We start from the raw sequence: 15,115 nt of genomic DNA on the forward strand, positions 1-15,115 counted from the left end.
GCTCCCTCCTAGTAACATAAGCTAATATATAATTTCAATATGTTATCTGTAACTTGATTAAAAACATTAAAATAAATAACAAACTGTTGAAAAATGCAATTTATGGCTAGGCCAAAATACTGGGCCTATTTGGTTATACCGTCCATAGGGTTCATCAAAAAACATATCTGTCCATATCTGTCAAAGCTGTAAAGTGTGCATTTTTATTATATAACATCTAAAAAACAACTCCTAGATTAAACGTCAGGTGACATGTCTGCTAAGAAGTCAGGTGCCATAACACGAAGGAGTTTTTTATAATCTTGAATGATCAAAATCAACACTTTTAAGCCTTCATAGGTATGTTTTTTTGATGTATGATGGGGATGGTACAACCGATTAAGCCCAGTGATTAGCCGTAAATTGCATAATTTAACAGTTTGTTATCCATTTTGATATTCTTAGTTATTAGTCATTGGATACGTTAGATTACACCTTATATGATTTGTAATCTCCTTTGATGTTCAAACCTTATGCCGCGGCCGTTGACGATTGTTGTCTGCTGGCCCTACATAGATATTTATGTTGTCGCGGTTGAGCAAACAGTAGAAGTTACACTTTCGTCTCCAACGTTATCGTAGGTGTGACTGAGTTGGTCCTGGTGTTTATATGTGGTCATAGCTCAGGTTTGCGCCCATGGCTGAAATACAATTCTTGTGTAACGAAAGCTATGTGTGAGCCTGAGGGTGATAATGAATAATAATAAAAAAAATGTAGATATCGATTTACACGATATACAAGATAAGGCAAAAAACTAATACCGGCCACCAATCTTAAGAAAATTATGGAATCTTGTGATGTGAGTAGATACGTGGTACTTTCTTGACATAGTCTTGCTATGACGAGTTACAGCAGTAATAAGAATGTCAAACGCACAAAATTTCTATCTACCAGACCCAATGGCTAGATAATAAAAAATTGAAGCAGAGTTGTCACAGTGGCGGAAAATTAAGACTTATCTACAACCTGAAAATCGACTTGGACTTAGGTGGACCTCTCATAAGCGAATGCTTGTTTTTAAAGATATTTTATACTAAGATCTAAAGTGGCAAAAATTTCAATTGACTACTGTTGAAAATTATGCAGGTGATACTAAGGATTGGAATAAATGACACGAGTTAAAAAAAAACAGTTTTATTAAAAAGTTTAATTGTAGCGTATACTTAGGCAGGACCAAGACTAACAGCGTTGGGTGAAGAGGATTCCCGCAGTGAAAATTACGGTCAGTAACATAAAAGTTACTGTCACTAACATACCAATCTATAGAGTGTTGGAGAAGCGAATAGGCAGAGAAGGAGGGGGCATTCCAGAGGTTCTCACCGGTGCTCCCAAATGTGACTGGCAAACATGTGAGAAATAACACAAGCGCCAATCCCCACACAACCCGGTGCGCTTACTGGCCGCTTTGTTTATTAATTAAATAAATAAAATACCACAAGCGCCAATCCCCACACAACCCGGAGCGCTTACTGGTCCCTTAATTTTTTTAATATAAATATAATGATAACAAAAGCGCCAATCCCCACACAACCCGGAACGCTTACTGGTCCCTTTCTTTATTTAAAATAAATTAATAAACACAAGCGCCAATCCCCACACAACCCGGAGCGCTTACTGGTCCCTTTATTTTTTTTAAAATAAATATAATGATAACACAAGCTCCAATCCCCACACAACCCGGTGCGCTTACTGGTCCCTATATTTATAAATTATATAAATAAAATACCACAAGCGCCAATCCCCACAACCCGGAGCGTTTACTAGTCCCTTTATTTTTTTTAAATAAATATAATGATAACACAAGCGCCAATCCCTACACAACCCAGAGTGCTTTCTGGTCGCTGTAATAATTAATAAAATTTATTAAGTAACAACGCGAGTGCTTATCACCTGACTATCCAGGATACTCACTGGTCACCACTGGTTGCGTTTGAATGATTATTCAATGCTTTTTAATAATAATTAATGCTACTAGTAAGCGCCCCGGCTTATGTAGTGATTGTCGCTTGCCTTATTACTTTATTTATTGTAAAATAAGTATGCGACCAGTAAGCGCTCCAGGTTGTGTGGGGATTGGCGCTTGTGTTATCATTATATTTATTTAAAAAAAATAAAGGGATCAGTAAGCGCTCCAGGTTGTGTGGTGATTGGCGCTTGTGTTATTTAATTTATTTTAAATAAATAAAGGGCCCAGTAAGCGCTCCGGGTTGTGTGGGGATTGGCGCTTGTGTTATCATTATATTTATTTAAAAAAAATAAAGGGACCAGTAAGCGCTCCAGGTTGTGTGGGGATTGGCGCTTGTGGTATTTTATTTATTTAATTAATAAATAAAGCGGCCAGTAAGCGCACCGGGTTGTGTGGGGATTGGCGCTTGTGTTATTTCTCACATGTTTGCCAGTCACATTTGGGAGTACCGGTGAGAACCTTTGGAATGCCCCCTCCTTCTTTGTCTATTCGCTTCTCCAACACTCTATAGATTGGTATGTTAGTGACACTAACTTTTATGTTACTGACCGTAATTTTCACTGCGGGAATACTCCTCACCCAACGCTGAAGACTAACTGCTCTAGTTATACACTTTTTAGAGAAGAGGCGCAGCTCTCTCGCTGACTAGCCTTACCTAGCTTAAAAACAATAGATCGTATTCTTGTGTTATATACAGCATGATATGTAACGGTGGCATTTCCCGAGAACTGCGTGTAGAGCGATTTTTTCTGACGCGAACCCCGTTGGAATTAATTTTTTAGGGCAAATAGCTTTTAAATGGGAGCCGATTGAAAATACGTTCCAAACTACCCCTAAATGGGGTTGGAAAGCTATAGCGCGCCCGCATAAACTCGCGACGTTGCCACATTGTTATTGGAGCTTAGTCGGTAAGCAGTGAGAACTATATCCATGTGCGCACGCAAGAGCGTCAGCTACTGCTGGTAACTTGAAGGTTGAATGAAAAAATTTTTACCTTAAGGTAAATATTGTCTGCTCCTTATGTTGTCAGTTGTTTATCCTTCACGCGCTTACTATCTTTCTCACTCTCATGTTGGACAAAAGCATCTTTAAATTTTTATACTTAAGTAATGTTACCTCGAATAAAAGTAAAATACCATATCAGTAGGGATTTGTCCACTCTACACGATAGTGTTTTTGCAAAAATAGTCGAGCTCTTTGTCAAAAATATTGTTGTTAGGTATGTCTTGCTTACGTTCCCGGGTATGTCGTCTGTACACGATTTAGAACGAGTCCATTCATAAATTGCAATAATCAAGTGCCCGGGAAGTACCCGCCAAGTGCCCCGGAAGTCCCCGCCTAGTACAATACAGTCGGGTACCTCCCGGGTACTTGGCGGGGACTTCCTCGGGTACTTCCCAGGCACTTCCTCGGGTACTTCCCGTGCTCTTCCCGGGTACTTGGCAGGTACTTCCCGGGCACTTGGCGGGTACTTCCTCGGGTACTTCCCGGGCACTTGGCGGGTACTTTCTCGGGCACTTGGCGGGTACTTCCTGGGCACTTCCCGGGCACTTCCTCGGGTACTTCCCGGGTACTTCACGGGCACTTGGCGGGTACTTCCCGGGCACTTCCTCGGGTACTTCCCGGGCACTTGGCGGGTACTTCACGGGCACTTCCCGGGCACTTGGCGGGTACTTCCCGGGCACTTGGCGGGCACTTTCTCGGGCACTTCCCAGGTACTTGGCGGGCACTTGGCGGGTACTTCCCGGGCACTTCCTCGGGTACTTGGTGGGTACTTCCCGGGCACTTGCCGGGTACTTCCCGGGTACTTGATTATTGCAATTTATGAATGGACTCGTTCTACATCGTGTACAGACGACATACCCGGGAACGTAAGCAAGACATACCTAACAACAATATTTTTGACAAAGAGCTCGACTATTTTTGCAAAAACACTATCGTGTAGAGTGGACAAATCCCTACTGATATGGTATTTTACTTTTATTCGAGGTAACATTACTTAAGTATAAAAATTTAAAGATGCTTTTGTCCAACATGAGAGTGAGAAAAAGACAGTAAGCGCGTGATGGATACACAACTGACAACATAAGGAGCAGACAATATTTACCTTAAGGTAAAAATTTTTACATTCAACCTTCAAGTTACCAGCAGTAGCTGACGCTCTTGCGTGCGCACATGGATATAGTTCTCACTGCTTACCGACTAAGCTCCAATAACAATGTGGCAACGTCGCGAGTTTATGCGGGCGCGCTATAGCTTTCCAACCCCATTTAGGGGTAGTTTGGAACGTATTTTCAATCGGCTTCCATTTAAAAGCTATTTGCCCTAAAAAATTAATTCCAACGGGGTTCGCGTCAGAAAAAATCGCTCTACACGCGGTTCTCGGGAAATGCCACCGTTACATATCATGCTGTATATACTAGCAGCCCCCCGTCTCGGCTTCGCCCGAGACTTACTAAATAAAACACCGTAGTGTGTTGACACGTAATGTGAAACATTTTTAGTTAGAAATTTTACACATATTCCTGATACATCTCAGAACAAAAATCTTCTTATTAAAAACATATTTTTTCGGAATCCATATAGTTTATTTGGTCAAATAATAAGGTGTTCAAATTCAAAAAAATAATTATGCCGAAAAGTACCGTGCGTTCTTTATGCCATAAAATAATCGATGGCTATAAGAAGTTGTTGATTTGGTTTCTTCTGTGTAATTCACGAAAAGGGCTATTTTTTAAAGCTGTTAAGATTTAAATCCCCCAAAAAATTTATATTAAAAAAAAATTGTTTTTTCTCATATCTCACAATTTTATTACCAGAGCAACAAAGTCCTGGACCTTAAACCCAACATCTTTATTGCTACAAAAACACAAATACATTTTCTACTCATTAAAAAATCTGAAGTAGGATCTTTAAAGATTTCAGAGATTGCTGTGAGGGTACAATGAAAAGCTGATCTCTCACGTAATGGACTCTTAAGTTGACGATTTTGACGCTGCTGTTTCAATCTCGATAAATTTTCTGCGTCAGTTTCTTGACGCCTCAAATTGTATTCATTAGATACATTTGAGGTTTTCTTTCCAATATACCCTTTTGCGACTATTGGTATTCTTACGACTTTTATGACCCCTAAAGGCTATTTTCAGTCAACTTTGTTAATTTTAATACATTTGTTGGCAAGGTAGTTCGACGTCCGATGGCCCTAAAAAAGACCGGTGAGCTTCTTAAGTTAACTCTTTTTTGACTGCAGTTAACAGCAATTGTGACTGCCTGGATACCTCAGGGTGATCTTCTCTGGCTTACTGTTGAAGACCCAGACTGATTGTGAGAAAAATTACAAAGTCCGAAGCTTTGGGGCTATTTGTAGTGCTCTTTCCCAACGTCTCCCGGTATAACGTCAAAGACGTTGGTGTCTAAAGCACCTTTTTTATTTTGCAGATTTAGTTGTTTTGGTGATCTTAGATGGGGAGATTGGTTAGTGATACTTGTCCAGTGGAGGCTGTCCCGTTGGCTCAAGTTTTTTTTTCCTTTATAGCTGTTATAGGTTTGCCCAGCGCAGACCTTGAAGAGGATCAGTGATTCCTGGTTGAATGCTTAGAGTCGAGAGGGTAATATAGAGTCGTCGGTCACCGGGTTTCCCAGCCTTGCGAAGAACAACTCCGCAGGTGACGTCTGCCATTGAATAGCTGACTTGGTTTAATAGTGCCCGTCTTAAGTTAATATAGTCTTTTAGTTGACGAATCGCTTCCGGAAATGGTAATAAAAATGTATTTGTTGGCAAGGTAGTTTACACTTAGGTGGCCCCTAAAAAGAACCGATGAAATTGATGGTTAAGTAGGGAACGTAAATACTTATAATGGCCCTAAAAAGCGCCAGTGGTGAAACTTCCAGGCTATTCTTTATTATAATTCCTGATGATGAAGAGCTGGCTACGGGTTGCTTGATTCTTACCCTGGGAGTCTCGATGTACGGAGACTGTGATGGAGGGAGGTACGCTGCTGACCAAAGAATATCTCGTCTCGGGTCGTTCCCCGGATAACCAACTGCTCAATTGCTCATCTTTAGACGGGAACATGTGGGTAAGAGCCTTGGGGACGCGACTACCAAGAAGGTAGCCGTTGTGGCTTCCCGTGCCCATCAGAGCTGTTTTTTCTTGCTTACATTTGTAGCCACAAATTCTTTAACTACACCAGGTGGGATGGTGGGACTGCCACCCAACTCTGAAGAGTTGGTGCAGATTGTGCTCTGGCTAGATTCGTCTCCTGATATTCTGGCAGAGACGGCATTGGTTGGAATTAATTTATTTTTCTTTGATCGCACTCGTCGAGATTCGGGGTGAACGGACACTTAGGCCCCTTCCCTTGAGAAGAGTGTCGTCCGTAACCGGGATACCCAGCTGCAGGACTATCACCAGCATTCTCTGAACAGCTTGTTGAGCTGCCGAAGCTCGACTATACAGCTATCGATACGCTCCGGCCTATTATAACCACACTTATTTAATTATGTTGCAGGTAGCTTCGATTTTATGTCGACGCCACCTAGCGGATTTTACTGAACTAAAGTGAAAAGCTGGCGTATTTTTGCAAAACTTTGAGCTCATTTATTGCTATTGTTATTAAATTTTTTAAGATAAAAACTATACTAAAACCATCTAGGAGGTATCATGAATCAGTGTGCAAAATTTCAGCAAAATCGGTTCAATAGTTTTCGCGGTTAGCGATTACAACGGTTTTAGCAACTTTGCTTTATATATTAGTAAGATGTATATATATCCCTATATTATATAGTTGTATTGACAAAAGTAAGCCTCAGCCCCCCCGATCCCCCCCACGCCCCCTACGCTCCCCCTTAGCTCCCCCACGATAAACGTAGTTATTTGCTTGTTTTAACGTCATTTTTATTCAAATTATATTTGAGTGAGCTTCCCCCCGCTCGCCATCAGCTCCTCCTTTCTCCCCCCCTCCACCCGCCCTTCAATAAAATACTTATTTATCTAATGTTTTACCATCATGAATGTTAAAAAATATACGCAATTTAGTACCCAAGTCGTACCTCGTTTTTAAGGTTTTTTTAAGTCACTGATCATAGGTCTCCCTCTGTCTATTCGCTTCCTCTTACTCACTATGTGTCTCTAAAGTACCATTATTTGTTTAACTTGATTTAACTTTTACATTTTAAATCTCTTTCTGGTCCATGTCTACTTCACCCATATATACAATTCTTGATTACTTGAGGACTTTATAAACAAAAAGACAGAATTCAGGAGGAGGTATAATTAAATAAACAAACACAATTAAGCTTTTAAAACAATAATTCATTCTGTTAGCTTAATGTTGTGACATTTTATGTCATTTTAACCCATCTGCAAAGATGTTTTAATGTGATGATCTGCAAAGTTACATATTTTTGAATTACTGAAAAATTTATAGCTAACTAGTATTTTTAATTTCTGATTTATTCTCGGGTGCAATTTGAATAAAAATTCTTTTTGGATTCTTACATCTTTATAAAGCAACGTATAATTGTCCGTAAGAGAATAAAAGTTTTTTAATATACAATCCTTAAGAATAAAAACTCTGTTTTTCTGATTTTTTAATAAATGTAGAACATGATAGTACAAAGGGAAACTGTTTTCTATAGCAGACAAAAGGTAGTGATAATGAGGTGCCAGTATTTAGTGTTATTCTAGGAATATAAACTTTGCTTTTTTTCTCCCATAATTATTTTTGCTTCTATATTATACTTAAATAATTTTGTTATTTTTAATCTTGTGCCTCTACAGAGACCGTCTGATATACTTTAAGTTCTCATTAACACTACTATAGCATTTATTTTTAATTTTAACTCGTGTAATGGAAGACCCTCTAATATTATTTCAAAATACTATTGAAAAATTAATATTTATGTTAAGTTAATCATATGTTTTATCAACTCCTTTGTGAGTCACGTATTCTGCTGTTGTGAACTAATTTCCAGCCTGCATCGATAAATACACGAGTAATGTCGTTATTTTGTCTACTCAATCTGTTAGATGGGGGTTGGCGCGCGGAGCACACAGGGGGGCGTTAGCCCCACTAGTATATATATATATTAGTAAGGCTTCGCTTCCTTGCGCGCTCCGCGCGCCAACTCCCTACTGTTCTATCTTAAAAGGAGAGTCTTTAAATTTCATCTGTTAGTAGGGAGAGGTTGGTGCCCAGAATTTCGTGAGGAAGAAGAGTTTTTGATCCACACCATTAAGCATTAGTTATATATTTATCAGTAAACTTCCACACCACTCAAAAGGTACTATAGTGGTGCGTTGAGAGTTTTTTTTTAGAACTCTCCGTTATGTTTGGAGAAAAAAGGTATCCATTGTTTTTTTTAATGCTTAAATTCTAAACAACGAAAAGCTTTTATCACTTTAATCACGTATAAATTATTTAAATTTTATATAACATATACTTTATATTATTTTTGTTACTATTATGCCTTCTATTTTTATCAATTGATATAAGTGGTTAGAAAAATTTTTCATTTTCAGATTCAATGACAAATATGGAAATAATTTCTTCAGAGTGTTCCACACTGTAAATTGTAAAAATCATTCGTACTTTGTACTATCAAAATTTAATTTAAAATCAAACAAACATTTTTAAAATTTTTAAAAATGAACAATATAAAAGCTAGCGTTGAAGGGGACGGAAATAGTTTATTCAGAACTTTTTCTTATTTTCTCTACAGTGACGAAGATTTCCACATGAGAGCTCGTCCTTTAATAATCAATAATGTTGTAAATAAATGGCAAAATTATTATAAATTAATAGTAGGAAACGATAATTATCAAAATGTAAAAAGTAGTGATAAATAAATTAACATAATGTCAAATTTGGGACTCATGGTACAAGTATTGAAATTAAAAGCTTCTCAGATTCATTACATGTTCACGTAATAGTTAATTTCTCGAACAACGATATTCAAACATATTGAAATTCAAATCGTAATCTTAAACTAAAAATTAATCTTGAAGGAAAAATGTATTAAAAAATATTGCAATGGTCGATTGAACATTGTATTACTAAATAATCATGAAAGATTTTTTTTTAAACTTGTATTAAATAAAGTAACTGGTTCGATATCGTTTAAAGATATTAAAACATATAAAGGAATAACTTATAAAACTTTTAAAGATACTGCAATTGCAATGGGCTTAATAGATAATGATGACAAAGTGGATGATATTTTTAAAGAAGCAATTGCTGTTATGTTTCCATATCAATTAAGATAATTTTTTGCTGGGTTTTAAATTTCAGTATACGTTCAAGGTGATAAAATATGGAATAAATACAAAGAATGTTTTACGAAGGGTTTGCCTAATAATAAAAATAATTTAGCTCTTTAACAAATTACCAAAATTTTAGAATCAGAAGATAAATCATGTGGATGCTTTAATTTACCTACACTAAAAAAAATGGAGAGTAAAAAAGAACATATAGATGATGAAATACGTTTCACAAGAGAAATGGTTTACTCGATGTATAAAAGTTTGAATAATAACCAGAAAAATATATTTCGTATTATTTGCGGACGGAAAAATAAAATTGTCTTTATAGATGTTTCTGGAGGATCAGAAAAAACTTATTTATATGAAACGTTAATTTAATTTTTTTTTTTTTCAATAACAAAATCATGTCAATGCCAGAGACTGGCATAGCATTAATTTTGCTTTCAAAGGGGATCACCAGTCATAGAACTTTTAGACTTACTTTAGATCTTAATAATACAGAGAGTGCATCATTAGAATCCGAGTCAGATAAAAAAAAATTAAGAGAAGTTGATTTAATTATTTGGGATGAGGCTTTAATGATTCCAAAAAAAGCATTGGAAATTGTAGACAGAACGTTAAAAGATTTATGTAATACTGAAAAACATTTTGGAAATAAATTAATTATTTTAGAAGGTGATTTTTGTCAGATTCTTCCAGTGATAAAAAACAGTAATAGAAAAATTATACTTGAACCAACTTCTAAATCTTCATTGTTATGGAACTCATTCCAAATTTTAAAATTAAAAATCAACATTCGTTCTAAGGATAAAGGATTTTCAAAATCATTATTAAAAATTGGGGAAGGGAAATAACAAACTTTTAACATTTCTAAAAATTGGATCTCAAATGATGAATGTTCTCAAATATTTTCTAATATCTACAATTATTCGATGAATAGTGTTATACTTACATTGCATAACGAGAACATCTCTTATTCGAAGAATAAAATTCTTAAAAAATGAACAGGAGAAATCAAAACTTACTATGGTATAGTTAACGCAACTTATACAGGGGTTGATAAATCAGACGATAATATTTATTTAAATTTTCTGGTAGAAATGTTGAACAATATTCGTGAAGGATTACAACCTCAGGAAGTAAAAGTAAAAATTGGTACAATAGTAATGTTACTGAGAAATTTAAGCACATCAGATGGACTCTGTAATGGAACACGTTTATGAATCTCAAAATTATGACAGTATAATATAGAAGGAGAAATAATAAGTGGAGAAAAAATTGAAAATAGAGTCTTCTTTCTAAGAGTAACTTCAGACACAGGAAACTCCTGAACATTACCGTTTATTTTGTATCGTTAAAAATTTCCAATCGTTGTGGCATTTGCTATGACAATAAACAAATCCCAAGGTCAAAGTTTCGATAATGTAGGTTTGTATCTTAAAAAACCCTTATTTTCTCATGGTCAATTATATGTGGTTTTATCAAGATGCAAAGATAAAAATAATTTATTTATTCAAGTAGAAAAGCAAAAAAAATCAGAAATAGAAAATATTTTTTGGAAAGAGATTTTACATAATTTATTGACTTTACTTGATAATTTTTATAGATAAATTGGCAATATTTATGGTAATAAATTGAAAGTCACTAGTTAATGTTTCATCATTTAACGAGTATACATGACATGATGTATAAAAAATGGTGTAGGGGGCCTGTTCGAGGGCTGGAGAGGGACAGGAAAAATTGTGTGGTGGGCTGTCGGGGATGTGGGGGGGGGGGCTTGGGGGGTCTGTTAGATGTCTGAGAAAAAATTTAGAAAATGTCAAATTAGAGGTGAAAACGGTCGAATTTAAGCTTATTTGTGGGGGGGGGCTGTCGAGGATCTGTTAGGGACTATGGTGGGTGGGAGGGCTGTGGAGGCATATGTGAAATGCCCAACACAAATAACTATATAATATATGGGAATATATGTGTATATGTATACATTTTATCTCATTTACTAACAGTTGACTACAACATAATTTATTACCTCACGACTCGTAACGTTTACTATTATGATTCTAAAAAGGCACTTGAATCTCGTGAAAAAGCAACTGTTATAAATTCTATTAAAACGTTAGAAAATGTTGTCATGTATAATATTTTATAAAATCTTACAGTTTTTGGCAGTTTATTACACTATTTTATATTTTGTTATAATAAATAAATTGTAGAAACATTTTCTTACATTTTTTAATAAAAATTTATTTTAACGAAAAAAAGTTTAGTAATTATTATAAAAAATTATAAGTGTAATAGTATGTGGTTAATCATATCGAAACGTAACTAAAATGTAAGAAAATGTAACTCAACATAATAAAATGAAAAAAAGTCTAAATTCCACGACAATAATAGTTTCTTACATCTTCTTACGTTTTCTTACAAGTGACGGCGCATCATCACACATGTTTACTTTTTCTTCCGACCTAGGAAAAAAGTTAGAAAATGTCAAATTAGCGATGAAAAACGGTCGAATTTCAGCGTATTTGTGAGGGGTCTTTAGGGGGAGGGCTGTGGAAGGTCTGTGGAGAATATGTGAAATTCCCCACAAAAATTACTATATAATATGAGGATATATATATACATACATGCAAATATATATATATACCTATATTATATAGTCGTAAGAGTTAGAGCGAGGTTTTGCAGCCCCCCAATCCCCCCCAAATGAGTAATCCTACTTTTTTGCTAGCCACCTCCCCCCCAGCTTCCCCTTATATAATGTAAATATATTCGTAAAGCCTTATATATTAACTGTTACAAGTGGTCTAATTTTTACATATAATTTTATTTGACCATAACAAAAAATTTTGTTATAATTATCTTACTTACGATGTTCGTTTTGATTACATACTCTAAAATGTCTTTTTAGGTGCTCTGCTCTTACATAACCTTTTCGACAGTTGTGACAAATATTTTTTTGAACGTTTTTTTCATGACTTTTCAAATGTCTCTGTCAGTGATAATTTCTTTTTAAACTTTTTTCGCATTTAATACACTTAAGCAAATAGTTTTTCTCGTCTAATATTACGATGCTATATAGATCACATGCAAAACATATTTTTTTGTAAACTTTTTCGTACGATTATAGACACTCTTAATTAAAAATTTTCAGTGACATTTGTCACACTGATAAGATTTTGCATCCATAATGGTGTATCTGAAAACATTTTACATAAAACGGATTGCTTATGATTTCATAAATACGGGTACTAGACGGTACTGAAATTTGCTTCTTTAACGAAAGAAAAAATTTGCAGGAAAGTATAAAAATAGTAATAAACTATGGAATAGTTTTTTTGTTACTCTAAAATTTTATTCCAAACAATATTTTCGATTTCAAATTTGTTTTCTGATTCAATTTAGATAAAATTTTTTTGGGTTTTTACATCTAGACAATGCAAGATATAATTGCCCATGAGCAAATAATGGTTTTCTAAAGTATAATCCTAAGGCACCAAAACTTAACCTTGAGATTTATTAATAGTCATAGAAAATGCTAAAGTCCATGGAAATTGTTTTCTGTACAATATAAATGGTAGCGAAGAAGAATTGTTTGTATTTAGTGTTATTCTTGGAATAAAGACATTCCTTTTTTTTCACTTGTAATTATTTCAGCTTTAATGTTGTATTTGAATAGTTTTGTAATTTGTAATCTTGTACCATTGCAAAGTCCTTTAAATATGTTAAAGGTTCGTATTAACATAACAATAGTTTTAAATTCTATTCGTGTGGAGAAAGACCTTCTTTAATACAATTTAAATATTATGTAGGAAAATTAATATAAATGTTATCGTCTGAATTATCAACTCCTTTGTGAGTTGCTTTATTAATACTATAATAGGTAACTAATGTTCCTACCATGTTATTTAAAATTTTATTGTTTAAAAACTGAGTGTATTCATTGTGTGATGTTAATATAGCTGTAATTATAAAAGAATCATTATTATTATTGAAAATTTTAGAACATATATCATTTGTTTTCCATGTCTGACGAAATTATGAAAGTTTTAATTATGGTTTCTTGAACAATAGTAATTTTGCTTCCGTTTTTTCCTACTGGGAGAATTTGACGAAAGTCTCCACCTTAAATTATTTTTTTATCTCCAAAAGGTTTATTACTACTATATAAATCTTGTAAAGTCCTATCAACGATTTCTAACACTTTTTTCGGTATTATAGAAGCTTCATCCCAAATAATTACTTCTACATTCCGTAATTTTTGTTTATCTGGCTCAAACTGGAAGAATGCACTTTCTATAGTGTTTAAGTCGAAAGGAAGTCTGAAAGTTCTGTAAGTGGTCATTCTCTTTGGGAGCAGAATATAAGCAATACCTGTCCAAGCCATTGTAAGAATTTTTTTTCAATTGATATGAAATAATAAATTAATATTTAGTATAGAAAAGTTTTTCCAGATCCACCAGGACCATCGATGAAAAAAATTTTTTTTTCAAATTTTATTATTTCTTGAAAAATTTGACGTTGATCATGACTGAGTTGTGAAAACATTTTACGGTTTATGTTTACAAAATATTCTTTCATCATTAACAGTATCAATATTTTTTTTTATTGTTTCTGTTGGTTCTGGTAAACTGAAATCTTTACAAGACATATTTTCAGAATTAGAAATTTTGTTTCAATGTAAAAGAGCTTTATTTTGATCATCTTTACAATCTTCAATGAAAAATTTTTTGTATTTGTTCCAAATAATATAACCAAAAATATTTTTAGATATAATAAACCATGCGAAAAATTTTCGTAGTTGAAAAGGCAGCATATGTTTTATGCTTCTTTAAAAATTACATCGTTTTGAAAATCGTGTTCTACTAATCCCATAGAAATAGATGTTATTAGTCAGGAAAAATAAAAAGTAATTGTTAAAAATTTATGTAATTAATTATGATTAATATACATTTGTTACACATATAAATTTTAGTTTAACAATTAATATAATTTGGGTTTTTTTCTATACTTCGTAAATCTAATTTGCAACTACGGGGGTTGGTGCGCAGAGCGCGCAGGGGGCAAATATAGTCATAAGAGCTTAGAAATATGTATTGACACAAACAGGATAGACAGCTCATTTAAAAAAGGGAGCCACTAAAAGAAATATTAAACCTCACCAACAAAAAGTCAAGGGCACATCTCTCTGTCTAAATAAACTTTACCACTTTTATTTGAAATTAGCAGCTTGTTTTTCATATTTCCTGAAAAGCAGAGCAGTAATCATTCCCCAGCGTAAAAAATTTATTCCCGAGTATTTTCGAAAAATGCTATAGTCTTCCGAATTTTGGAAAATATACTTTAACATGTTATTCTTATACTAACAATTAATTTTATCATTTTTTAAGGCTTTATAAAATATTAATACAAACCTTATTTTGAAAAAATTACATTTATAACACAACAAAAGGGGGGGTTGGCGCAAGGAGCGCGCAGGGAGGTGGAGTCCGAGTAATATATGTATATATAAATAAGTAGTGACTTATGCGGAATTCACGTGATTCTAACATATATGTTAATAACATGGTAGGATTATGCAGACGTCCACATAATTCCTTTTTTGTCTTCATAATAACCCTTACATACACGTGATTGTCCCCATAAGTCACTATTTATAAACATACTGTTATACACGCACTAGTTGGTCTCAGCCCCCTGCGCGCTCCGTGCGCCAACCCCCCGCCCCACCTTGTTGTGTTTTATAAGTCTAATGTTTTCAAAATAAAGTTTGCATTAATATCTTATAAAGCCTTAAAAAATGATAAAATTAATTATAAGTAGGAAACAAAATATGTTAAAGTACATTT

At 34.4% G+C, this 15,115-nt stretch overlaps 1 protein-coding gene across 1 annotated transcript in view; it reads left to right on the forward strand.

The window, feature by feature from the left end:
• Positions 1-15,115, forward strand: part of Herp (Homocysteine-induced endoplasmic reticulum protein) — a 194,198-nt gene that overhangs the window by 974 nt on the left and 178,109 nt on the right. The window lies entirely within an intron of this gene.

This window comes from Copidosoma floridanum, unplaced genomic scaffold (assembly GCF_036245765.1).
Source record: "Copidosoma floridanum isolate Cflo_tuat_1 unplaced genomic scaffold, Cflo_Japanese_pri ptg000016l, whole genome shotgun sequence".
NCBI classification, from domain to species: domain Eukaryota; kingdom Metazoa; phylum Arthropoda; class Insecta; order Hymenoptera; family Encyrtidae; genus Copidosoma; species Copidosoma floridanum.